This window comes from Coturnix japonica, chromosome 1, assembly GCF_001577835.2.
Source record: "Coturnix japonica isolate 7356 chromosome 1, Coturnix japonica 2.1, whole genome shotgun sequence".
NCBI classification, from domain to species: Eukaryota; Metazoa; Chordata; class Aves; order Galliformes; family Phasianidae; genus Coturnix; species Coturnix japonica.
In genome coordinates, this window is record NC_029516.1 from 55,263,447 (window position 1) to 55,289,513 (window position 26,067).

The 26,067-nt window shown below is 41.5% G+C and overlaps 1 protein-coding gene across 1 annotated transcript in view; it reads right to left on the reverse strand.

Moving 5' to 3' along the window:
* Positions 1-26,067, reverse strand: part of TMEM178B (transmembrane protein 178B) — a 201,982-nt gene that overhangs the window by 143,338 nt on the left and 32,577 nt on the right. The gene's annotated exons all lie outside the window — the stretch shown is intronic.

Here is a 26,067-nt window from a genome sequence, read left to right on the forward strand (position 1 = left end):
AGCTGTGCTTTCATCACCAGGTAGAATATGGCAAGTCACTCCTTCTTTCCTTTCTCTTCCCTTCCCTTTCCCTTTCCCTTTCCCAGAGCCATGAGCTGGCAACATGAAGGCCAGCATTTAGCACAGAGAAACCAGAAATTCCCATTGAAGCTTATCCTGCAATAACACGTCTGTGGGCAGGCTTCAGGAGATGTGCAAAACAAACACTTTTCATCTTATCTTCAGTAATAAAAGCACCACGAGAAAAATATGTATTTATAGAAAATGAGTTTTCAGACCACATCCACCCCACAGCCAAGAAGCAAGACAAGCAGACGTACATCTTAGTGGTTAAGGCACGTTTCTGGAAGGTACTGGACACTTTGATAGCAGTCTCAAGTAGAATTTATTTTATAATTACCTCTAAAAAAGGGGCTTTGAGTGGCAACACAAATGGCTGGAACAGACAACATTTTTGCCCTTGTAGGATTTCATCTGTGTTCTATGGAAAAAAAGCACCACGTGCTTCTTCTGTTTGACTGCTGGTCACATACTCGTATCTACCTTTCATAGCCACTTTCCTTCCTCTAAGATCATCTCACCTGCAGGCCACACTCTCTGCACAGTGTCCTGAGAGGAATGGGCCTGGCATAGCCCCATGCTTTTCAAAAAGCATCTGATCAGAAGTCTGCGATCATTCTTGCACTGGTGAAAAAGCAGTAAAGTTTCCTGAGTCCCTCTTGCCAGTATCCTGAACTAACACTGTCTTCATTAGACCCACTTGCTGACCATTCAGATTTAAATCTCATGGAACTCATTTTTCCATTAACATTACAGTATTTTGGAACAGCCCTCTAAGAAATAAAAAGGCATCCTGAATGCGGTTGGCCGCACTGTTTGTTACTACTGGTCAGGGGAGCGACTGTTCTGGAAATGCTTTTTTGTTTTAAAAATGCATTAAGAAACGTACTCAGTAGAATTAAATGAAGCAATGATTTATATAAATGAGAAAGCAATATACCAAGAGGCATGTGGATAATGCTAACTGGGAACCAAAACTGAAAGGAAGAGGCATTAGCCTTATGTATAGCTCCAAGGGGTTAACCATGTTTTTATGCCACCAGGTTTCTGCTTTGTGTTGTAAAATATTACTTGGGACAAACTTTGACCATACACCACTAATTCACAGAATGAATTAAAAAAAAAAAATCCATGCAACAAAATTATTAGTTACAACTGAGTAGACTAAGCATCCTCCCAGATTAGCGCAATGCAGACACTGGAGGTCCTCTCTATTTGCCTCTCTTAAGCATTCCTCGCATTCTGCCTTTGACAGCAATTAGATGAGACAAAGCCAAATATTATAGGGGGAAAAGGCAAAATATTTACGTATGTATCCACCCGCCCTGACAGCGTGATGGGCTTCTGTGTGAATCCACACCATCTGGGCACCAAATGTACGCCCAGAATTAAAGTTTCAAACCAAGAATAGTATTGGGGGGTGGGGGAGAGTGGGGGGAATTAAAAAAAAGAAATCTAGTGTGAAAAGAGCTTTGAATTAAAATAAAGCCTGAAATTGCAACCTTGTCTTCACACGGGTTTTCCTCTTCCCTTTTGTTCAGCTGCTCTCATGGATCAGGAGCAGTGGCAAAAAAGTGGAAAAATACTTACTTGTCAGAAAATAATCTTTACATTACCAGTCTCCTGCCTAGGAATGGATTTATATAGATAGCTGACAAGAACACGGAGCCAAGACTCAAATTTAAAGCATACAGAAGGAAGGGTCTGTAACAGATTCTATTCCATTTACTATAATTTCTTTAAATAATCATCCAGTTTCTAGCAAAGTTAACCAAACATCTCATTTTTACTGCAAATACTTTCAGTAGTAATGCACAGAACTTTTCACTGATATATATTACTACAGCCTAAAGCACAAAAAGATTATGGCCTGAATTCAGAATATCACTTGACCGTACGTATAATTTTAGTCTTATGCTTACATTCCCATGGCTTTAATGAGCCTTAAGTATACATTTAAAGACTATCTTGATCTAAGAGTATGACTGTGGTGGCAGTGATACAACAGTATCCAAAGTACACTCAATTGTGAGCAGTAAACCCCATGATGATCTCCCTTCCAGCCATGCCATACTTGCTCGCTCTTCCTACATCTAAATAGAATTCTGACTACTAGCCAATAAACATCATGACTCCAAACAGGAGTTTGGAGGGACCAGGAGGGAGAAGCGCTCATTGCAGATGATGAGGCAGCCTGCTTTTTCCCTGAGTTCTCCCCAGTATACCAGGGCTGGTCACTGAGTGCCCTGAGGGCTGATCAGAGCATGGAATGATTCCCCACATCTGTCATACTGAAGGAAAAAGGCCCTTAGGTCAGGCAGACAGGGATGCTGCTCCTAAGTTTTCACCCTTCTCTGAAGCATTAAGCATGGATTCACTGCTGGAATGAGTAAGTCTAATAAATTTCTTGTTACAGGGTTCAAAATAATTTAGCCTAATCCAAGATTTTGGGCTCAATAAGTGGATAAGCAATGGAAGCAATGGTCTACAGTACACCAGAGGTCAGCCTACATGATCTCGGGGAGTATTTTGGCTTTAGCCTATTACATTTTCTTGTGAACAGTAAGTTTAATACACTGAGGAGAACACAGATCAGGGTATTTTAGAGCTGTCTTCTATCAGATTCCAACACTTCAGTTATTTCAGACTCCAGAACCACAGTGAGCACTCAAGAGCACATGTGGCCCTCTTCATCCATATGGCTACTGCTAAGAAAGACAGCCTTTTACCAGGAACCTCAAGCTTCTCATGGCCCAGTGAAGCTGTCACAAGGTTTGTGACTGCCCAGCACTTAAATGTGAGCAATTTATCTTAGCCTGCTGAGTCAATGTAACTGCACCAGTGCATTTCTAGCCAGAAGTGAGAATTAGCATTAGAAACTTAAAGAAAAGGCTTTCATTTGAATGGATCTTCCAATAAAAGTTAGGGCAAGGATAAGTGTATAGCAGCGATAATTTCATACTTCAGCACATTTCCTTGCTTGTGTCATATCAAAGAGAAAGCTGAGCTCACCTGCACAAACATCCCATTTCTGACGGTTACTGGGAAAACAAGGACAGTAATTGCAGCAAGGACCAGAACTACTCTCATGGAAAATCCTCTCAGAGAAACCCTAAGAAAACTGTGCCTTCAGATGGATGAGCAGTAGTGAACAGGTCATACTAGTCTCTGGTGGAGGAAGCAAAGAAAAAGCTTATACTGGATGGGGCCCCTGATCTAGAGGGTGGCAACCCTGTCCAATGTCAGGGAGCTGGAACTGGATGGGCTTTAAGGCCCATTCCAAACGACACAATTCTATGACATTTGCCTTTCCTCAGAATGGTACCCAAACTTACAGAGCATCCTCAGCCTTCAGCACTAACTTGGAACCTTCAAATGATCAATCTCACAGGTATTTGAAGAGCAAATCAGTGACTGGGTTTTTGCATCTACACAGCTATGACAGCAAGTGCTTTGGTTGGCCACAAGAAACATGGAGAAACCACAAAGGTTCTCTGCTACTGATGTGTGTTCCAATTTCTTATGATTAAAGGGATATGTTTGCTGGAAATCCTGAAGAAAAATGTCTGGTTGTTTCAAACAGAGCGCTAAGAAAAGAATCAGCAGGAAGGTACAGCTGCAAGTGTGCAGAGTAAACTGCTCTACTACCTTTATGAGGATGGATGCTCAGGGAGGAATCCACAGTTGTAATGCTATGGTTGGCATCCAGCTTCTTCAGCAAAGTTCAGATGCCAAGTGAAATTGAGCTGAGGGAACTAGAGGTACATTTACCCAGAGCAGCTATGCAACGACACTAAGAGTAGTGGCAAAGCATCTGCTTGATTCCCATCATATATTTATCTACTGAGCTATGCTCCATGCTATCACCTTAGTATATGAATTTCCTCTTCTCTATTACAAAGAAAATCCTTGAAGTGTGCAATAGCAGGAACATGAACTGAAAATATTGTGCAGTTCCTTTCTGTGCTGCTCTCAGAACTATCCCAATACTCTTAATGTGAGCTCAGCTGCTGGCAAAACCCTGCTCATTGCACTGTGAGAGCTGTAAATGCTACCCTTGCAGAGGACCCAAACTGCCAGCAATGCAGGAGTGACTGAACTCTTCCACTCAAAGCCAAACAGGACTGAAATCTATTACAAAGGGAGGTCACACTGCTGGTATCCATACCATATTTGTTTGGTAAGTAAATGATTTTTCTCCAGAAGTTTCCAGCACCACCTTCTTTATGATTATTTCAGTACAGCTCCAAGAAAAGCAGAGAATAAAACTCAAAATGCCACCCAGCTATTGGTCACATCAGTCCTAAAATTGTGTATCTCAGAAGTGCACAGAAGAATCTGCCCCATGAGGTCAGCTTGACTTTTGCAGAGGTGGTTGTCAAGCTTCAGGAATTTATACCACCACTGTGCCCATATGGTTTAACCTTCTGCATGACATAGATCAGCTCCTCTGAGATGCAGTCCTTTTAGGCAGTCTGTCATGAAACTGGCAACCTGCAGGAGCAGTTAGTCCTGTGTTCTTAACATCACTTCAGATTCAGCCCAAGGTGGCATATCAAAGTTACTTTCAGAGGTTATCTAACTACACTCCCCTCCTGTAAGTCAGAATTACAAGGTCTTCCATTTCCCTCTTTCCCCCATCCCACCCCAGCTTTCAAGGAGGGACACTGTGGAACCATCCTTAAGCTTTAGGTACAGATTTACCCAATGCCTTGTCAGCAAGTCACAAAGTCACATTTGGTAACTGAAGGGCTCACAGCCACACAGCGTATCTAACACACTAAGTTTCTTTGCAGCCATCCTTGGGCAAGAATAATCAGGAGCCATTGGTAGATGCAGGAAGCCAGCAGCTTATTTACTCTGGATGAACAACATACAGCACGGCCATTCCAAGCCCCACAACAAGCCAGCACTGACCTGGCAGGCACCTTGGCTTCTGCCATATGCAAACACCCAAAACCTAGTGATACTCACTCTTCTCCTGTAGTTTACATGCTGATTTCTAAAAAGGCTTTGGCTGTAAAGCCAGCATTTGTTTATTACATTTCCTGCTAGGGCTTTCGATATCATGAGCTTCACTGAAAAGGCTGACGTGGATGTTCTGAGCCTTTGCTACCTCCAGGCAGCTTTTCCTTCTGTTTTGTAGATACCTCTGTATGAACTGTTCGGAGCAAGTAATTTATTCCACAAAATTCACCTTTTGTGCTGGATTTAATTTTTACATATCTGTTTGAGAATTACTACACAAAGATTTCCTAGTAAAAAAGAATCTTAGCCTCTGGCTTGTGAGCTGCATTCGCTACATGCATCTGTTATTCATTACGAGAAACTGCCTTCTGTATGAGAAATTGCCTTAATTCCATGTTTTGGTTGCTGTTCCTCATTGGGTGAGTATAACTATACCAAGCAAATGGAGGATGCAGTTTGGTCATTTAGCCTCTAGTTGTTTCACATTGTCTTCAGAAAATCTGCTGATCTCAAACAGAAACTGTTTGCAGTTTTTTTTCTTAGCATAACATTTCAGGAAGGTTCCCAGGGGCTGCAATCATTACCAGGGCTACATCAGGCTGTGCAAAGAAACTGCATCTGGCATTTACATCTGTTAGGACTTGATCTCAAAAGTCTTGTCTCTGTTGGAAAAGTTGGTTTTTAAGTTGTGCTAGAATTTTATACCACCTCCAAATCAGCCCCGGCCATTTAGGTTGGTGCAGTTTAAGAAACGGTTGCCCTTGGCTGCATGTCCTGCCCTCAGCCTCTTAAATCTTTTTGTACGAATCATCAGAACTCATCTGCAGGCACACTTAAATATAGACAAAGTTGCTGCAGTTTCCGCATGCATTAACTGGTCAAACTGAAGCCTGGAGGAAGCCATGAGGAGAAATAAGCTCTACCTTGACCAGCTGCAAAGAGAAAATTGCAAATCAGATATGCTGAGCAGTTAATGAACTCATGATGAGTAACACTGTATTCTTAATGAAGGCAGAGACTTCATTAGGAGGTATTACAACACACTCAACAGGATTATTTCATTACCTCTGGAGTAACACTAACCTAGAAAGTATTGGTTACATGTTTGTGCCCCTCTACATTCATACTAAAGCCAAAAAAGGGGGAACATTATTCACTGATGTGAATGAATAATGAAGAAGAGTCCTCTAGGTATCAACTGGCCTAATCCACTGCTCAAAAAGAAACAACTTCAAAGTTAAAATCAAATTCAAAGATAGCTCAGGTTGCTCAGAACCTCATCCGACCAAGCTTTAATGCCTCCAAGAAAGAATCTTTAAGCAAACCCTTCCAACAACTGACCAGCATCATTATGATTTTTTTTCCTAATACATAATCAAAGTTTCCCTTCGCTCCACATGAATATCTTGAATATTAGAATACCTAAGGGTAAAGTTCTAAAAATGTAGGAAGAATATGCAAATAACGGCACCTTAATCAACATGTCTGATGAATATTCATCAACTCACATACATAAATAGAAGCCAATGTTCTAATTAACGGAGCTCAAGATAGATTTTCAGCTGCAATACAGGCCAAAGTTTTTCAACAGGAGATCATACTTGTTTGGGATAGCTCCAGCATCAGCCTGAACCAGGGCTCTGCTCGCTCTGCCAGAAGGACTTGTTGCAACTACAACTTCTGGCACTGCCTGTTGGTTGCTGTGGGCACTCAGGAAATTGGACTGATGCCTCCCTTTAATTGAAAGGTTTTGTTTGTTTCTAAGACTAAGCTGCTGGCCTTTTTAGCTGGTGTCTCTCTACGAGTGGGCAGAGGTGCTCTATCCACTTCCATTCACCAGTTACAGGTTCATTTAAAGTTCAGGAGAGGGATGCACCACAGTCTGCTTCCCGCTCACTGACTGTAGTGCCACGTCTTGGGGGAAACAAAAAGTCTACAGCAAAACTTGGTATGCATCAGCAGCGCTCTTTTGAAAATGACTTCCTAGGCCATCTCTTGTCACCATACTTCAGAACACAATGCACAGCAGGATCATGGCAACAAGCTTCTTCACAAACAAAGCTGAATAGGAAGATGAGTTAATGGGAATTTGGCTTCTGGGAGAAGCATTCAGTCATGGCACAGTGGTATCACAGCAAGAGGCACAGGTCTGTAGGCAAGTTGTGTGGAGCTGCAACTCCGTCTCTCCTAGTGCAATGGAAGAAGTGTTGTGGCCATCAGCAATATGCTCTACATCAGACACACTCACAAACAGAGGTAGGCAAAAAAAGTCAGGGGCAGAGGGGTTAAACTGGCAAAGCCAAGGTAAAAATGAAAAGCAAACAAACAGCTTTCAAATCATTTGAAAAGTTTTGTTCAGCTGCAAAACTGAACTTACCCGTCATTTATTTATTCTTTTTTTCCCAAGTGAATCTATCTGCCACATTAGATTGTTTCACAAGTGGTTCAGCTTCCTTGGAAACTCTTTGCTTAGGAGCTTATTTTCTACATGAAAGTAAATACTTCACCAACAGAACTTACCATAAGTGTACTTAAGCATAGGACAAATCTATATCTCCCTTGCTGATAAAATGCAGATAGCACACAAGGCTGCCACTGACAAAGTGACATTTCATAGTGAAATCTCTACACTGCTACCTGAATTTCCTTTTTTATATGTGAATGACTTCAGTGATCAACAGACAACACAATGAAGGCAGAACTCCAGTGAAACACACTCAGAATAAAATAGTATATACCATTTTACCTGAAAAAAAAAGCTCACTTGTGTTCACTGAGTTGTCAGCCCCTGAAAGGATGAGGGACTCATAAGATAAATAGTATTCTGTCCCATAAATGGCACATATCCAGCAAATGCATTACAAGAATGTACGGCTTAAAGATTTTCCTTAGGAACATGATCGAAGGTTTCTTCAGAGTGGCAAACAGAACCTTCCTGCACTTTTTTCCTCCTCTTTTTTTCCTTTACAGTTCATCTCACTTGATTTCCAGATAAAGGTCATCTCAGAACCTCTAGCTCAGTAAAACTTGTTAGATAGTGCTCAAGTGGCAAAGCAGTCATGGGAAAAGGAAAAAAGAAAAAAAAGGAAAAAAAAAAAGTTGAATTACAGCAGAGAGCTTGAAAGAGTCCCATATACTGTGCTGTAACACTACCCACACAGAAATAGGGCAATAAAGGACAGTAGGTCATTTCTATTCTTCCCAGATCATCTGGGCCAAAAATCTTCTGGCTTACTGTCAGTAGTGACCCATTCGATCACTAAACATATAGGGGGGGAAAAGTCAGTTTCAAAGTGCATGTGGAACTGCTGGACACTTGTGGATGTAAAAGTTTTCACGTGTGGGCTGTATGGGGATCACATTCCTCAAAAGAACTACCATATCTTTCAGAATGGAACACCTGCTTTGCTTTTTAACTTAAAATTCAATTCAATTTAACTTAAACTTCCTTTTCAAACAGTGCATGAGTAGAGATAAGAGGTGCAAACACATACGTGTGCATTGAGCAGACAGTAAAATTTCCAGAGTAGAAAAAATGAATATGCCTGAAGAGCTTTTTCCACGCCTGTTCCCCACATGCTCCATGATTATCCCAGCAAACGGCAGCTTCCTGAAAACATCCGGCTGGCAGAACATACATATTCCACCCTTGATAAGAAAAGAATCCAAGTATGAGACCATAAGCTGAATTTGCATTGGAAAATGATGAGCTCACATTTGCTCCACAGGCATCATGGAAAGGGGGCTGGCAAAGGAGCTGGAGCAAGAGGATGGTTATGAAACACTTCTTTTATTTCAGCTATTAATAACAGTCTTCAAGCCACAGGGCATTTGAGAGCAAGAAGGCACCTCCTTCCTTCTATTAATCTTTTTGTCCACCTATTTGCATTGGGTTGGCCACAGGGGAGAGGGAAGCAGAGCACAAATGAGAAGTTAAGGAGGTTAAAAGGGCTGAAAAATATTTGCTCCTACTCATTTGGAGGCAGAAATTAAATGATCAATAAAAAGTCACTGAGACAGCAATTACCAGTAAAAATACACTGATGACCCAATAGCTCATGGAACAAAGCATTATCTCAGCACTGCTGTCAAAGCAAAGAAAAAGCACAGGCTTCTTTTGGAGTATCAAATGGAAAGCCACCATCACTAGTTTATGAAACTCTCACCCCATCAGTCACTTTATCAGCAGCAATAATAACTATCACTTTCAGTGACAGCAATGACAGCAGGTCTAGCACCCATACACAACCCCTTTGCCTGCTTTCTCTTTATTTAGACTGCTTATGCTTCAGTATTCCAGGACTGATATTTCATATGAATGCACATCTCCTGATTCAGGTAGTGAGATACTCCTATGAAGCTTGGTATTCACCAAACCAGCTATGAAACCTATTTCAAACTTACCAAGGAATTAGGGCCCTAGATTGCCAAGATGAAAAGTACAGGTCCACTGATATCCTAACTCTGCTGAGGATTACTGACCACAGGCATCCTTAGACCTCACTGTGTATCTCGGTTTCTTGGAAAGATAATATATATTCCACTCAGCAATGTAAACATGCCTTTCCATACACATAGACTCCTGCTTTCTTCCAGGAAGAAAAGAGCAAGAGCCTTTCATTGTGTCACCACAGTTAGCCTAAAGCTAGGCCCACAAACTGTCAAGCTGGAGAAAGCAGCAGTTCAAGTTCTTCTAGCCTTTCAACTTCATGCTTAAAGAGCAGAAATCACAATATGGCAGAGAATCATTCACATGCTCCGTATCCCACATTAGCAAACTGTCATGTGCATTAGATTTTGGCTTATCTCCCAAAGGACCTGCAAATAGGTACAGCCTCAGCCAGCACCAACCACAGACTCTTCAAATCACTGAACTGAAAAAAAAAAAGAAAAAAAAAAAAAAAGCTAACAACTCTCGTGTAGATTTTGTCCATCAACTGAACTTAGGAGGGAAATTCACAACTATGCAAGACTTTGGACACATTTCTTCTTGGTTCTGAAAGTGACCTTAATGAGCATGTCCTTGTCTTCTGGATGCTCTGAGCCTCAGAACCTTCTTTATGCTGCCCACCTTCTAGTTATTTAGTTATTTACAAAAAAAAATGCTACGGCAGCGTGCTTGGAAGAGAAATTTTCAAGACACAACTTCAGACACCAAGATATACCCCAAAGTTACCATGCAGTTAGTAAATATAGGTGCACTGTGAACCCAATGGACCGTATCATTCCAAAGAAGTACGTCCCCTGTAAATTCATACGGTGTCTTGCCCTGTAATCTCAAAAACATACTCTCCAGCCTGATGGACAAAAGATCCTAAACAACCTATGAAATGAACTCTGGAACTGCTTACTGGCAAAGAGAAACCACTGAACTATAAAGCTGGTGTGTACAGATAGTTTCATCTTTGACCATGATCTTACCCTATAAAGCCATTCCCCAGATTACCTGCTTACAAGTTTCATTAAACAGTGATTTGGCACCACCAAATTCCATTTCAAATGCTTCACCTTTCCGTTGTAAAAGAGTACATACTTAGAGGTGCAAAACATTTCAGAGCTCATTGCCCTTTCCTTCCAAGGCCATTTGCCATACTAATGTTACTTGATTGAATAAGAACAAAAGCTATAAGAAATTAAATGTTGTGTAGATATTTATAAGGCAGTCATATTGAAAGACACAATTAGAGGAGAAAGGGTAGAAGATAAGAATGGTGGTAAGAAGATCAGGCAACTGTGCTGTGAAATCTGAGATGAGCTAAAGCACAATTTGGTCATTCTAAAGCCTATGAACCACAGATACTATTAATCTCTGCAGCTGTCTGAAATCGTAAGTGGTTTTTCCCTTGCAGAAGGAAATGATTCTTGAAGAAGGATTTGAAATAGGAAGGGTTTGTGGATGTGATAAAAAAATACTTTTCCCATTGACTGGACTGTGCTGTTATTTATCTAGTGATGAGTTTTGCAGTACCATCCTATGCCCTTGTGTCCAGAAGGCTTAGACACTGAGTGCCTCTTCACAAACGCTATAGTAATTCATTACAGTTTTGGATGCACTCAAATATCCCTAAGTCAACAACTTAGGGCTAGATGCTCAACATCACTACAGATAATCTGCACCAAACAAGCAACACTGGTTTCAGAGTAGCTAACAGTATCAAAAGGATGCATGCCCTTCTACAGCGGAAAAGTGGGAAGAAACTCAAAAGAGAACCACTTGATTCAAACCCTAGGGTACTCTGTAATTCCCAATGAAAAACTGGGATGAGCAGGGCATGCTAAGAACTGACAGCTACAGAAAAAATAGCAGCGAGAAGACTTACTCCCAGCATGGTTTTCAATTGGGAATTAAGTTGCCCTGACCAAACCTTAGAGGCATCTATTTTCCAAGCATGTTAGCTCAGATTTGTGGTACTTATTCTCTTTGATGACATGTGTAATGTGTGCCATTTAAAAGCAGAGATCAAAAATGGCAGAAGTCAGACCAAGTTACATAACCAGACAGTAAAACAGCAGAGAGAAAACTCAAGCAGCTCTAACAGTATCCATGGCTTCAGATGCCCTAGAAAGTTACAGTTTTAAAGCTGCACAAGACTAGCTTAGACCAGAGCTGGTGTACATTTAAGCGTAAAAAGCCTATTATGGGATGAGAATTTCTCATCTAGTAGACACATTCTAATGCCTATTGTTGGGGCAGTGCAGACTGGGGAGCAGTCTGGGCCTTTGCTGATGCTATTGGATTTGGGGTGGATTTGACACGGTTTGGGTATTTGTTTGGTGGAGCGGTAAGGGAGATATAGCTGTTGTTTTACTTTGTGACATGATGATCCTTTGTCTATAACATCCTCTTGTCATTTGGTACAAATAACCTACCACTTCTTGTATCATCCTATCTGAAATGTCAAATCACATTAGAGTGTCACAGTATGAAAACCTCCCTCTTACCACAGTGCAAGATGTTCTGGCCAGGGCAAGTTAGACTAAACAATCCTGCTGCCTGTCAAGAACAATTCATAGCTCAAAGGGAATGCTTCAAAATGCATATTAGATAATATAATCTATTGACAGCAACAACAAGCAACATCTGAAAGGTAAGTATTTCACCCCTGGGATACTTACTTGTCACTGTTCATCACTATCCATCTTGCACCACCACCCCTGTGTCCAAAGGGCCAGACTCCCACTGGGACTTCATAGCACAAGGTTCAGCCCTTTACAAGAACCCACTTTCAATGGCCTTATTCTGAGAGAGGAGGGATAAGTCATGCCCTGAAAAATCCACTGCTGTATGATGGTGAAGAGAAGAAAGCACTTCCTAGTGCCATTTTCAAGGTGCAGAACAGACTGTTAACTCCACACCAGAATTTCACTCAGCTTTGATCACTGCTTTACATCTGCAGGGAAGGGAATAAGGAAATAGGTATTTACTCTGACAGTGCCAGCTCAGGATTATATATATTTAATCTTTACTCTTAGTCTGAGCTGAGATAAATGCCTGTGTCTCAGTAGCTTTTGATAACATCAAAGGGGACAGAGGTGCTCTTGAGGCAGAATGCTGTATAAACATAGAAAACAGAATCTGTGCCCTGGAGGACTTTTGCTGTTCCTGTTTTGTACCTTCCATCCCCATCTCATTGCTAATTTTGTTTAAAATGTCAAGTTAAGTCTTTAACTGCAATGTTTGATTTTAGAAATTATTAGCTCTATGATTCAGCATCCTATGTGCTCCTGGAATCCTTTTTTTGTCTGTACAATTAATTTCAGATCCAAGTGTTATTATAGATGTGCATTCTATTAATTCCATACTTACTATTCTAATTACCACTCAAACTATACTTTGCAAAACATATTTCTTCATAATATCTAAATCAGTTAATAGAGACAGCACGTCATCTCCACACTGAGTTATATGCTATACCCCCCCTCAAAAAAATAAAATAAAATAAAATAAAATAAAATAAAATAAAATAAAATAAAATAAAATAAAATAAAATAAAATAAAATAAAATAAAAATCAAGCCTTCTCTTTCCTATCCTTGCATTCTAACCCATGAATAGCACAATTAATCCTCTTCACAATAGGTCTGAACGCAGATCTTAATCCAGCTTTCAATTAACTGCAAGTTATTTAATGAACAGCAGAGCTCTATTTCACTCCCTCCAAACATCACAGATGAATCCAAAGACAATGTAAAAATGGACAGCAAGTAATGTCAGCGTGTCCACATCCAGAGTTACAGACCAGAAAGCTATTGCAATGTGGAATTCTTTCTGTGCTGAATCACAGCGTGGTTTAAGAGAAGGACTGGGCAGATGCTAACCTACCCATAACCTACCCACCCTAATTTTTTTACGCTCATTTTGTCAGGAGCTGCATTCAGCCTCTCAGAGGCTCCAAAGGGAAGAGGCCTCAGCTCACTGACAGTGGGATCAGGTGAAGAAGATTCAGAATGATTCCTAACATGCCTCCACTGGGCCATCAGCCATTCTGATGAAGGGTACGAAGAGAACATGTCAGCTTAATGGAAAACGCATTCTTTGGAAAACATCCAAACATTTAAGAAAATATGCCATTAACTTCATGCTTATCCCCTAGGGTTCTACGGTATCAGGTTTAATTACAACAATTGTGACAAAAATCATTGTAAAGAGATAGAGCCGCAAGCTGAACTTGCCCATAGATTCCAACCACCAGGGTAAGAGTCAAGTGCAGCTCTGGGAAAAGACCGCAGTATGAGCTCATGGAGCAAACTTTATTTGAATCACTTTCAGCAGGGACAAGTCACGAAGGTAGCAGGTGCACAGCTGAGAACTGGGAAAGTATTCCCAGGATAAGGAGACTTTAGGAAGCAGAAGCAAAAAGTGAACATCATATTGCGCTAGAAATGCAGTGAAGAGAGAAATGCCAGGCTCACCAGCAAAACAGTCATCACCCCATGTTATAATACCATTGATTTGCTTTCCATTGCTGGAGGCAGATAAGGAAATAAACGCTATTGTGATCTCCCCCAGCAACTGAGTAGCATGGCCATGCCTACAGAGGGGAGCACCCAAGCTTACGTGGTTAACAGGATTGGGTAGAATGCTTGGGCTTGTAGATATGCAGCTGTGAGATAGGCAGGAAAGAGGGGGCTAGAAGCACAGTGCTCTGGAAGAGAAGGGGGAAGGAATAAATGACAAAATACCCCCCAAATTCTGACATTCATCATATCGTCTTACACCTCCACGTAACTCATTTGTAAATGGGGTGGGTTTACACCTTAAAGATTGAGCAGGTTTTTTTACAGATATCCCCAGTCAGCAGCTGCTGGATTCTCAGAAAAGGGAAATATTTTTTGGTAAAATACTTCAATCCTTGGATACCAACAAAGGGACACACCTGGACTTGTCATCCACACGAAAGAGAAGCCTTTGCCAGCATCGTGCACAGAGGTGGGACTGGATGTCAGCGCTTCAAGTTGTATCACATTAAAGAAATGATACCTCAGCAAAACAGAATCCCAGAGGTTTAATAATTATATTACTGGCAAGCAAGCCAGCAGGTCAGAAGGTAAGAATCTCTCAGCAGGTAGAAAAAACTCTGAGTAATACTCCCACCTTTCAGTAAAGTTCTTTCCCACTGGCAAATACCAAAGTACCCTAAGGGTGAGAAAGCAGTGTTCATCCACTCCTCTGCAACCTTTCAGCTAAGAAAGAAAGAGCCAGCTATGAAGTTATACGACAGTAAGTTACTTTAAAGAAAAAATATGCATGGCGGTGATCCATGTTACATAGACTAAAATATCTGAGAACATGTAGGGTGCTGTCAAAAGAAGGGAAAAGGAGAAAATATCTGCTCTCCATTTAGATTCCCTACAGATTTGATGACATTTACTGCCTGTCAGCAGTGATGTGGCAATGCCCAGGAGCCTCAGCCTTGGACCAGATTCCCACGAGGTGAAGCACTGTGCAGCATGAGTGAAAAGTATCCTCAACCCAATTCCTTTATCACTTCAGAATTATTTCAAGAGCCTCTGAATGCCCGAATACCATATCTAACAAGCTGAACTCATGCTGGGGTAGGGGTTATATTTAAAATCTGTGTAAGTAAGGAGCTGTATGTATTACTATTACTATTATTCAGGGTCTGAGAAAAGAAGTAACCAGGTGGAACAGCCTCATTACACTAATCATACGTATCAGCTACCCACAGGAGGTTTGGTGATGGTTTTTTTTTTCATTAAGGATGAGCCTGTAATTTTATTATTTGTATCATACCAGTTCAGGAAACAGTTTGAGAGAGTCTTAGTGGTTTAGAAGATCCAGCATCTAGAATCCCAAGTGGAATTAAGAATAGATAGGTTCTTGTGGTTCCATGGGAACACAGGATATGGTCACGTAAGCTGAAGATTGCTGCTGTATCCTTCTTTAAGCTACAACATCCTCCTCCAATTTAGTCTTACATCTGACATCAGATGCCTTTTGTCTGACTAGAACTAATTAAATCAGAAACTTGGATCATTCTCTAGTCCCATGGAACACATTCCATGTCATGAAAAAGCACAGAATCAGTGAGGATATTTAGGGATAAGTGCAAATGATTGCACATGACCCATGGCAGCGACAGCACCATGAAGTGTTTCAGCAGCAGACTGCTCTGCAGCTTCTTATCACTCACACCACAGGGAAAGAGATTTAGGTATGCTGCTCTGGGTGTTAAGGTGAGCATAGCTTCTTCTTAACCATTATTCCAAACCCCATAAAGCAAGCTTGAGTAACGCTATGTGGCCTTTACACATTTTAACTGAAGGATGCCAGTCTAACTTGTAATAAAAATTCCTTACACCACAGATTTGGCAAAGGCGGGTTGTAAGCTATGTTAGATATAGGCTGTTAATCACTTCTATCTTGAGTATGCTGATGCCTGCTGGACCCTCAGCCTGCTGTTAGAAAAGACAGGAATACTCCCTGGAGTGCACTGTCAATAGCTGGAACTCATGTTAGTACTCCTGCGAGTATATAGAGATTCCTGTGAGACACCCATCTTGCATCAGAGATGCAGTCAGGTAGTCTGAGGCAGGGAAATAGGATGTCCACAGATGGGATGTTCTGCTCTGCCATATCACATATAAGGCAGCAAAATGGAAGGGCATCCTGCACTGTCCTGATAGAGACTCCATACTGTAGCTCATCAGGCCAGCCTAGTCTCCTGTGACATTAATTACCTGACCAGACGAAGTACAGCTTGCTGCAAAGTTGCAAGATTAAGAACAAATATCCCTTTTGTGGGTTTCACCTTCAGTTCCTTCGCCCTGCAGGTTGCCTCTGAGCCACAAACTACAGTCACAAACCATCACATGCCACAGGTTAAGAGCTGTGAGTATTTAGAAGAAAGCACAGCTTCTCCCTGTTCCAGAAAAAGAAGTTTAGTGTGGACTGCACATGAAGCCACACCAGATGATTATGAAATAAATTAACAATAAAAATTTATTTCATGTATAAAAGCCTTTTAAAAGAGAAAGAAGCCAGGCTCCAAATTACCATTAAAATTAACTTCCCCAATGCTTTGCCAGTATTGCTGAATTAATATTCTTTACAGAAGCTGAATGGACTGTTTGATACCAATCAACACAAACTCTTGTGCTAGTTATTTCATCTGGAGATCAGAAGGTATTGTTTGAAGGAGAGCAGAAAAAAAGCAGCACTGCTCAGGGTGTCCCCCCTCCACATCATTTCCAATACACAAACTAACACACTTTGCCAGGCAGAAGTCTCTGCACTGTATAACCATCAGCCATAAAGACAAAACAAAAACCCCATCCACTGAGAATAAAAGCTCTGACCAGGACAGCTCACAAGGACCAAGGACATCTGAAGTGCTAGACTACAGAGCTATCACACGACCACCATGGCAAGGTGGTGTTGAGGTGAGCAGACACAGCTTGCCCTGCTCCCTACTCCTGCAGATCTCTAGCAAAAGGTCAAATCTCATTTCAAGGTGGCTCCCTGCTTCCTTCATGCATTTATAAGCAGTGCTATTGCGCACTGAGTTCTTGCCACCATTGTTTTTCAGCCCTCTTTCCACTCAAGTGTCAATGTGAGATAGCGCGATGCTTATCTTATCAGCTTATAAGCCATCCAGTTTCTTGATCCGTGCCACTGAACTGCTGCCAGAAGCAGTTGAGGAGTGGATTCCTTGTATTTAGGACCTACAGCAAAGGACTATCAAGGAGGGGCAGAAAATACCCATGGGAGAACTCTGCCCCCAGAACTCATACACCTTCTCTGAAGTGACTGTGAACACTCCCATCAGCAGTCAAAACAGAAGCTGCTGTTTGGGTACAGCTCTGGAGCTATTCTGTAATTCGTGCTCAGCATCACCAGTTTCCCTGTACCAAATGCAAGCTCCAATGAAGTAATAACATTCAAATAAGTGACCAACCTTGATTTCAAAATATTCAAAGACACGACAGCTCAATTCAAATGTAGGATCTAAGCAGATATCTACAACAGCCACAGGAAACAAGTAGCATCTTACTTAGTATGAGTTATACCCGAAAGGACTGAGCCCCTTAATACCTGAAGTGTTGAATCACGGAATCATTAAGGTAGGAAAAGGTCACTAGGATTATCTGGTCCAACCAGTGCACCCATTGCTTCCTTTCGTTTCTTTAAGTGACAAAGGATTTACTCCAGCAGCAGTAACAAACCATGACTTCACTTGGCTGCAACACCTTCTCCATCTTATATCCCAAAATATTCTGTATAGGCAACTGAGAATTAGCAGGTATAGGAGATAAACCACATTCTGAGCTGTGCTTTGAGATGAGATGGAAAATCCCTGAGGCAGAAAAGGTTCAGTCTGATGGCAAGAGCTGCAAAGGAGAAGACATACCAAAGACACAAGAGCATTGACTATGAAAAGGCAAAAGTTTAAGAACTAGGCCAAATTTAAATGCAATGCAGATGTAGCCCAACTTTTTAGTGGGCTTCAAGGAGAAAGGGAAAAAAAATCCCACATTTTTTTCAATTGTAACAACACATTTATGGCTGGTATTGCACAGCGCAGTTGCTTGAAACTGAGGAGCAAATTGACTCAGCAGCATTCTCTAATCCTACACAGACATTTCAGGAGAAGACTGAGTAGGAATGACCTGGATTTTCCTGGAAGCAGAGACGAAAAACACAAGTAACTGAAAATGTTGATACTCCTCTGTGTGCCAACATGGCCACACTGCATTCTTTGAAGAACTCTCAACTAACGTTTTTGTGAGTAAGAATCAACCAATTCTAACCTCCTTTTCACTATCCCTACCCTTTCCTACTCCAAAGACTAGTGTAGTCAGTAGTGCCATTCAGAGCCCTCTTGTGTAGCAACAGAGCTATGACTCTATGCTCTTCTGTAGAAAAATAAATAAATAGATAAATAAAATAAAACTAAAAAGCAGCAGGGAATAATTTAATTACTATTTTCTCCTGAAGGGTGAAAAACGCTTCCAAAATTATTGTGCCTGGTAACGAACTGCACCTTCTTTCACTCTGTTGTAGATCTGGAATAGCGATATATTTGTCTTAGTTCAATTCTGTTATTATTGCTATTGTTTTTTACACATTTGTTTCCATCACAATGAAAGCTAGACAATACTACAAGCAGAGACAGAAAGAAACACCAATATTAAGGAAAATTGAGTTCTCCCTTACCATGCTAAAAGAACTTAGTAAAGATGAGTGGGAGCAATCACAATGGAAATAGAATATTCACAAACTGTTGAGGCAGAGAGGAATGAATTCATTGATATGAATAGAAAATACCATAGTAAAATAAAATAATCAATGTATTTCAGGGGTAGAACAGTCCCTGCCCTCTTATATTTAACATACGTATTTCTAGTAGATTTATGCTGGAACAAGGGCTGGCATTTGGAATGGAAGCATCTGTGTTCAAATGCCTTCACATTCGCTATGTGGACAGCGCAGATGAAATCTAAGCAGCACTGAGGACATGATTCAGACCATGCCCAGGTCACCACCAGGGGCTGAGCTCCATTGATCTGCTTTATTTCCCCGACAAGCAACAAGTACTTAGAAGGATGGGAGATACTCCAGTTTACATTCTCAAACAACTCTAATGGTTCCATAGCATCTTAGGCAAGAGAAGTCATGCACCTCAATCATTAAGCCAGCCTCTGTTATTATGTGTTCTTCCTCATTTCTCCCACATACACCTTCCTCAATATTTCCATTGTTTCATCCTCCAGGTGACTTGGTCCTTTGTCCCATTAAAGTAAAGCAGAGACCACTTCCAAGCAGGACTTACTTGTGCACACATGCCAACACTTGGAGGTTTTATGTGGATCAGGTACCAAAGACGCTCCCCTGCCATGCTGTTCTCCAACCACTTCCATCATAAGAAAGACACTGAGGCCCTGGAGCATGTTCTGAGAAGGGCTGGAAGGTCTTACATGTTTCATTGGGCGTAGGCAAAGAAGGCACATCCCCAAAAGAAGGACTTGGTATTTGCAGCCAAAATCACAAGGCATTGCTTCTTTCCTGGCAGGGTGATTCCTGTAACAACCAGACTGCTAGCTGCCAGCCTACAATTAAAAATGTATGTTGCGTTTGTCAGCTATTTAAGCTGTTCAAACTAGTTACATAAGGTGAAGAATTTCCTTACATAAGTTATAGCATGAATTGCAGATTGTTTACTTACTTGTGACAGTCATAGCTTAAGATATTTGTAGGCCAGGAGTTAGTCAGAGAAGACATTTATGAATCATTTTGAATAATGAATAAATTTCAGATTTTTGCAGTCTGTTAGCAGACAATTAACAAAAAAAAAAAAAAAAGAAAGGACACAACTTGTCAAAGTTGTATTTAAATTATTCAGTCTGCTCCAGATTACTGATTTGTACTACTGAGTCAATGTGACAGTTCATGTCTCATTGTCTAAATCCAGAGTGCTCTAAACTTCTCAATACTTTTCATCCATAGCGATGTCTGAATTTCTAGCTAACCTTCTGCTTTTCCTGTAGAATATCCATATAGTCTGTATCTGGAATGAAACCAAGCTGTGTTAGCACTGGGCGGATTCTCTAACACCGTGTACTGGGGTTTCTGCTAGAATGGAGAAAAAAAATGGGGAAAAGCCTTGCCTTTACCACATTAATAATGTGAAAACTTTGTTTAAATACAGACTATCCCTTGCATCTGTGCCCCATGGGGTGTTATTAATTCCAGTGAAATCTTCTAACGTGTCTGTTCTCTGAGAAGCTTTTGTGTCAGGTGTGCAAGTTGGGAACCACGTGCTGCAATGGCAAAGGTCTCTGCTATTTTGCCGAAACATGGATGACTCAGCTGGTGAAACTGTAAGTTTGTGACCCTGTGGCCTATGTATGAGTGGTGCTGTGGGTCTGGCTGTGTCCTTCCTCCCCCTCCATCCTGCTTTCCTCCATTGCAGCCCACGAGAACTCATTAGAGGGGCTGAAGGTCACTTGCACTGACAGCCTGTGGTCTGGCTTTGCTGCGTTAGTTGGGGCTTATCAGTTTATGGATGCTGAGGTCTCCCTTCTCTTGCCTGAAGCTTATGCAATGATTGACAAACACAGGGGTGCTGTTGGCAAAAGTAAGTTTCCTACAGGAAAAGCAAGCCTGGGGCTGAAATGGCTCACAGCAAGATGGCTCTGTGTCAGCAGGGCAGGGTGAAGTTGTCCTAATGTGAAATATCCTCTAGCTCCTGTTCACTCGTTCAACTTTACAGCAGCTTGGTACCTTACAGAACTTTATGATGATTAGTGATTGTTTACCATTTTGGAGACTGAGATGCATTTCACTTCACTGTAGGAAAAGACGTATTGTTTCTGTAATTGCTGTGTACCTTTTCAAGAGAGTGAATTTCACATGCACCATGCATAACTACTAAAGTTATAATCATAGAATCACCAAGGTTGAAAAGGACCTCAAAGATCATGCAGTCCAACCACCTACCTATCACCGATATTTCCTACTGAACTGTGTCCTACAGTACAATGTCTAAGCACTTCTTGAACACCTCCAGGGTCAATGACTGCACCACCTCCCTGGGCAGCACCTGACCACTCTTATGGAGAAGTATTTCCTAATATCCATTCTGAATCTCCCCAGTGCAACTTGAGGCCATTCCCTCTAATCCTATCACTAGTTGCATTGGAGAAGAGGCCAAACTCCACCTCAATACAACCTCCTTCCTGGTCCTTGTAGAGAGCAGTAAGTTCTCCCCTGAGCCTCTTCTTCTCTAGACTAGGAGAAAGCCTTCTTTGCCTTACAGCCAATGAAATATGTAAGACCTTCCAGCCATAAATGAGCTTTCAACATTACCTTACATTTAGTAGTATTATTTTTAAAAATATATAATAATTAAAAAAAAAAAAACAATTTAAGCATAATTTCCTCAAATTCAATACAATTTTTTTATTATTGTGTCTTCTCTATAGTGTTCCAAAGTTCAGAAAATGCGCATTTACCAAGACTCTGTCACCTTTACCCTTGTACAACAAAGGCCATGCAATAAATTCTGCATCAAGCATTGAAGTTACACCAATGTGCCATGTGTTTCTCTGCTGCCTTCCTGATGCTGCACTCCACCTCAGGAGTTTAAGATGCAACTATATTACAGAAGATAGCTTTAAATAGTCTCTCAAATTAAGAGCCTCAGGCAACCGTGATTTATCATTTTACAGTCAATTCTGTTTTGTATTGAGCTAAAATTTTATATTTTATTTCATAAGTAATTACTGCCTCTGTGTTTCTCTAAACTCTAAACTTAATAGAACCATGAGCAGCTTTATGATCCCATGCCTTTCCCTACACCTTTTTGTGTCAAGGTACAAGCCAGATACTGATACCACACCCCTGGTTCTCAAAAATAACCCTTTTAATTGTGCATAATGTCAGAAAAAAGAAGGTAGATCTAATGGGACTACCACTGATCGGAAAAAGAAGTTCTGATATCTAGCCCTACAGGTTCTACTGTTCTTTGACTACATGCCAGTATTATTCAGCTAGCATAGTAAAATATTTTTGTGCAGTCAGACAATAGACACGAGCAGTTCTAGGGATACTCTGACACTTTGCACTCTTAAATGTTTTTAAATCTTGTCAGTTCAATATCTGTTCTTACACAGGTTACAACTTGGGTATTTTCCACTAAAAGCAACTGTTCCTACACAGGACTCTGCCCACCTCGGAGAGCTTTATGGAGCCCAGGTCTGAAACAGCAAGGACCAGTGGGAAGACACTGGCATTACATTTTTAAAACACTTCTTGCCAACAAATCTCAGAATCATTCCCTTAAAAATAAAAACATTAAAAAAATAAAAAACAAATCACATCTCTTTAACATTTAAGTATTCTATGCTGCTGCTTTGTGGATTGTTGGGTTGGTATTTATTTCCCCACTTCTCCAATTTTCCGTGACTACATATTTTTATGGACACATTATTGAACATTTCAGTTTAATAACTAGAAAGTTAAGATTTCACTGTAGCAACTTTAAAGGTTAAATTAAGATGTCACTGAAATTTCATGGGGGAAAGACAAGAAAATGAGTCTAACTGAACTCTCTAAAAAATAAAGCACAGACTGGCGCTATGTTTCCACAAGTCTTCTGATTTGTCAGACAGCTCTCAGCCCCAGGACTCTATTTGTCCTCAGAACTTTCTTGACCAGTAATAACATATTCCTGATAATTTTATCCTGAATATATAAGCAGCCATTTGTACATTCCCCACCTCCCAACATTTGTCTTCTCCTTCTTCATCATGTTCCAGTGTTCTACTTTAGTCCCATTTTTTCCCCCATCTAGACAAATTCTACTGCTATTCATATTACTCATTTTAGTAACAAAAATCCCCCCTGTTCTATCTGCCACCACAGGGCCTATATACCACATAAGACATTCAAAACAGTCAAAATAAAGCTGAGAAGAGCCATGGACCTCAAATCTTTTAGATAGGAAAGATTCAAATTCCAGGTAAGTTTATTCTAACTGTCCAGATTTAGGATTCATTAAATTATTTTCTGGTGAGAACTACTACAGTACAGATGATGCTCCCATCAACCGCAAAAGTATGATACTTTTGGACAAGCCTCCAATGCTTACAAAGAATAGCATCAAATTCTGCATTATACTCCAAATGCCTTTCAGACTTCACCACTACTTCCTGCAATACCTTGACATTGTTTCATTTCAGGTAATACACAGAATAGAACTCATGAGCAGAAATATCAAAACCTCAATATTAGACTTGCATGAAAAAAAAGATGGACTAGCACCTGACCCAATTATTTCCAGCAATATTTGTCACAAAGTAGCAGCCATCCCCAAAAAATCCCACACAAGATGATATATCATAGAAGGGTTCAATTAATAATTCCATTTTTAATACATAAAATGTCAATTCAATTAAGCAGTTACCATTACATCTTCCTTGAAGTAGTTTGCTCTAGAGATGTGTGACTTAGTGCTCTTGCTATTTGTTACTTTGGGGGGGGGGAGGGTGGAAGACTTACTGGAAAAGTGGTTACTGGGAAGTGGTCCCATTCTCAGCCTCATGCAGTAAAGAATGGAGATGCTCCTTAGTCCTCCTCTTACTGTTGATGTATTTGTAAGAGTTTCTTGTTCCTTTTTACCCCAGCAGCCAGGTTGAGTTCAAGCTGGTCTTTTGCCTTTGATTTTCTCTCTACACATCTTAACAACTTCTCTTTCTGAGTTGCCCGTCCCTTCTTCCACAGGAATTAGATTCTCCTTTACTCCCAGAGCCTCAAGTATAGCTCCCTATTCATCCATGCCAGTCTTCTTCCCCACTGGCTCATTTCGCAGCTCAGGGGGACAGCTCAGTCCTGCGCCCTTAAGACTTCCTTCTTTAAGAATGACCAGCTGTCCTGGACCCTCTCTACAAGCCCTGCCAGCTCCTGGGCAAGGATCCATTTCCCCATTTGAGACAGGCGATACCCATCAGCAGACCTCAGGCCAGGCACTGACTAGACAGCCCCATAATCAAAGAACCCAAAATTCTTGCATTTGCACCAGCCTCTCAGCCATGTGTTTATAAGGTGGGTTTTCCTGCTCCTCTCAGTGTCCTTCCCTGCCACTGTAGAATACAGGAAAATACTACTTGTATGCCTGCTCCATCAACTAACCTGTCCAGTCCTTTAAAAGCATCTTTTACAGCCCACAAGCTACTGTCAGTGACCTCATCACTTCTGGCCTGAAGTGCCAATAGAGGATAATAATCAGAGGGGTGAATCAGACTAGGAAGTTTCCTAGAAATATCCCTGACCCAGGCCCCAGGGAGGCAGCACACCTCCCTATGAGTAGGGGCAGGCTGACATATTGGGCCCTCAGTTCCTCTTCAACAGGAGTCACCTATGACCATCACCCTCCTTTCTTTACTGGAGGAGGCAGTCTTCAAGCATGGAGCTGACCGCCTCTCCTTAGAAAAGCTTGGAGGAGGCAGTCCTCCTCCCACCTCATCCTCAGCCGCCTCACCCTCCAGTTTCAGGGCTTCAAACCTATTACACAGAGGCACCTGGGGAACTGAGGAGTTGCCCATGTTGCCAAGCTGAGTCCTGCTGCCATTCCTCCTCTCCTCTCAAGCTGGCTCTCTCAGTTTGACTATGGCAAGGGAGAGGCTCCACTACAGTTTGGGGGGTGCAATCTCTGTGTCTTTCTCACAGAGAGTTACACCACCAGTCAATCTCCTGCTCACACTCTCTGATGGTTCTTAATCTCTCTACCTCCTCCCTAAGCTCCACCACCAGGCTGAGCAGCTCATCCACCTGCTTGCACCCACACCTCATGCAGGAGGTATCCTTCCCATCCTTTCCTGGCAGCAGCAGGCTCTGGCACTCCCTGCAGCCAGAAACCCAAACCACCACATTTCTGGGCAGGCCCTCCATCTGGGTCGCCACAGTCTTCTTGAGGCAAGCCCACCATCTGGTAGAGACCATGTTTGAAGCTGTGGCCTCAGGGTCTGTCAGCAGGAGAGCTGGTCTCCTGAGCAAAGACAAAAACACTGATGTGTCCTGCTACAAGATCCACCTCCCACACCTGCTGCTGCAGTAATACATGGGCAGCATGGGCTATACTCACACTCCGACTTCCCTCTCTGTTATCTAACACCCTTTTCTCACCTGGCACCTGGCTGCTTTTAGCCTTGCAGAAGAAAAGGGTCGTGGTCAAGCACACGAGATAAAAGTGGGCAGTGCCAGCTCCACCCCTGCTGGCTCAGCAGCCTGCCCACAAGCTGGCAGCCCCTCTGCACCAGCACAGGTGCAAAGCTGGCTTCAAAAGAGCCCTAAAAAGAGCTTTTTGGTTGGCCTTTTTGCTTTAGGTCCCTTACCCAGTGCAGTCATACCTGCCCTGAAGCTGGTCTCCCCATCAGTGTTTTATTTTTGTTTTATTCAGTAGTTGTCAAAAGCAAACAAGTAAGACACCCCACAAGATGTGTGGTGTCAGAAGACCTCTTAGATGGTCCTGAAGCAGATTACTGTTATCTCTTTGGATTGCCATGACAATCATTCTTGTCAAACTAACTTTAGAATCTATCCATTTCTACATCTCATATCTAACAGTCAACATTTTACTTTATTTTGGTTTGGCAGAATATATGGAAATGAAATTGATAATGCCAAAAAAAAAAAAAAAAAAGAAAAGAAAAGAAAAGAAAAGAAACTAAAACCACACACAATATGTGTGATATACAGAAGTTGTCTTGGATGTAAAAATAGAAGATCTTTTGTTCAGGCTTTCTCCACACACTTTCTGAAGTCTTGCCAGGCCTCCTTCTGAAGGAAGGCCTGTTACCTACCTCTGGAGAGACTCTATTCAGAGCAAAACCCAAAGAAAATGTTGGTACTAAGTATCTCAACAGCAAAAAGTTCTTTGTAGTTTTCAGACTGCCTTTTCGTTCCTTTGTGTGTCATTTCACATGATCTACTGCTTTGAATAACACAGTGCAATTCTTCTCCTGTTAGCATTAACACCCTGTAGTCTGTTAGCGCATCACCACCTTAATCATCTCGGAG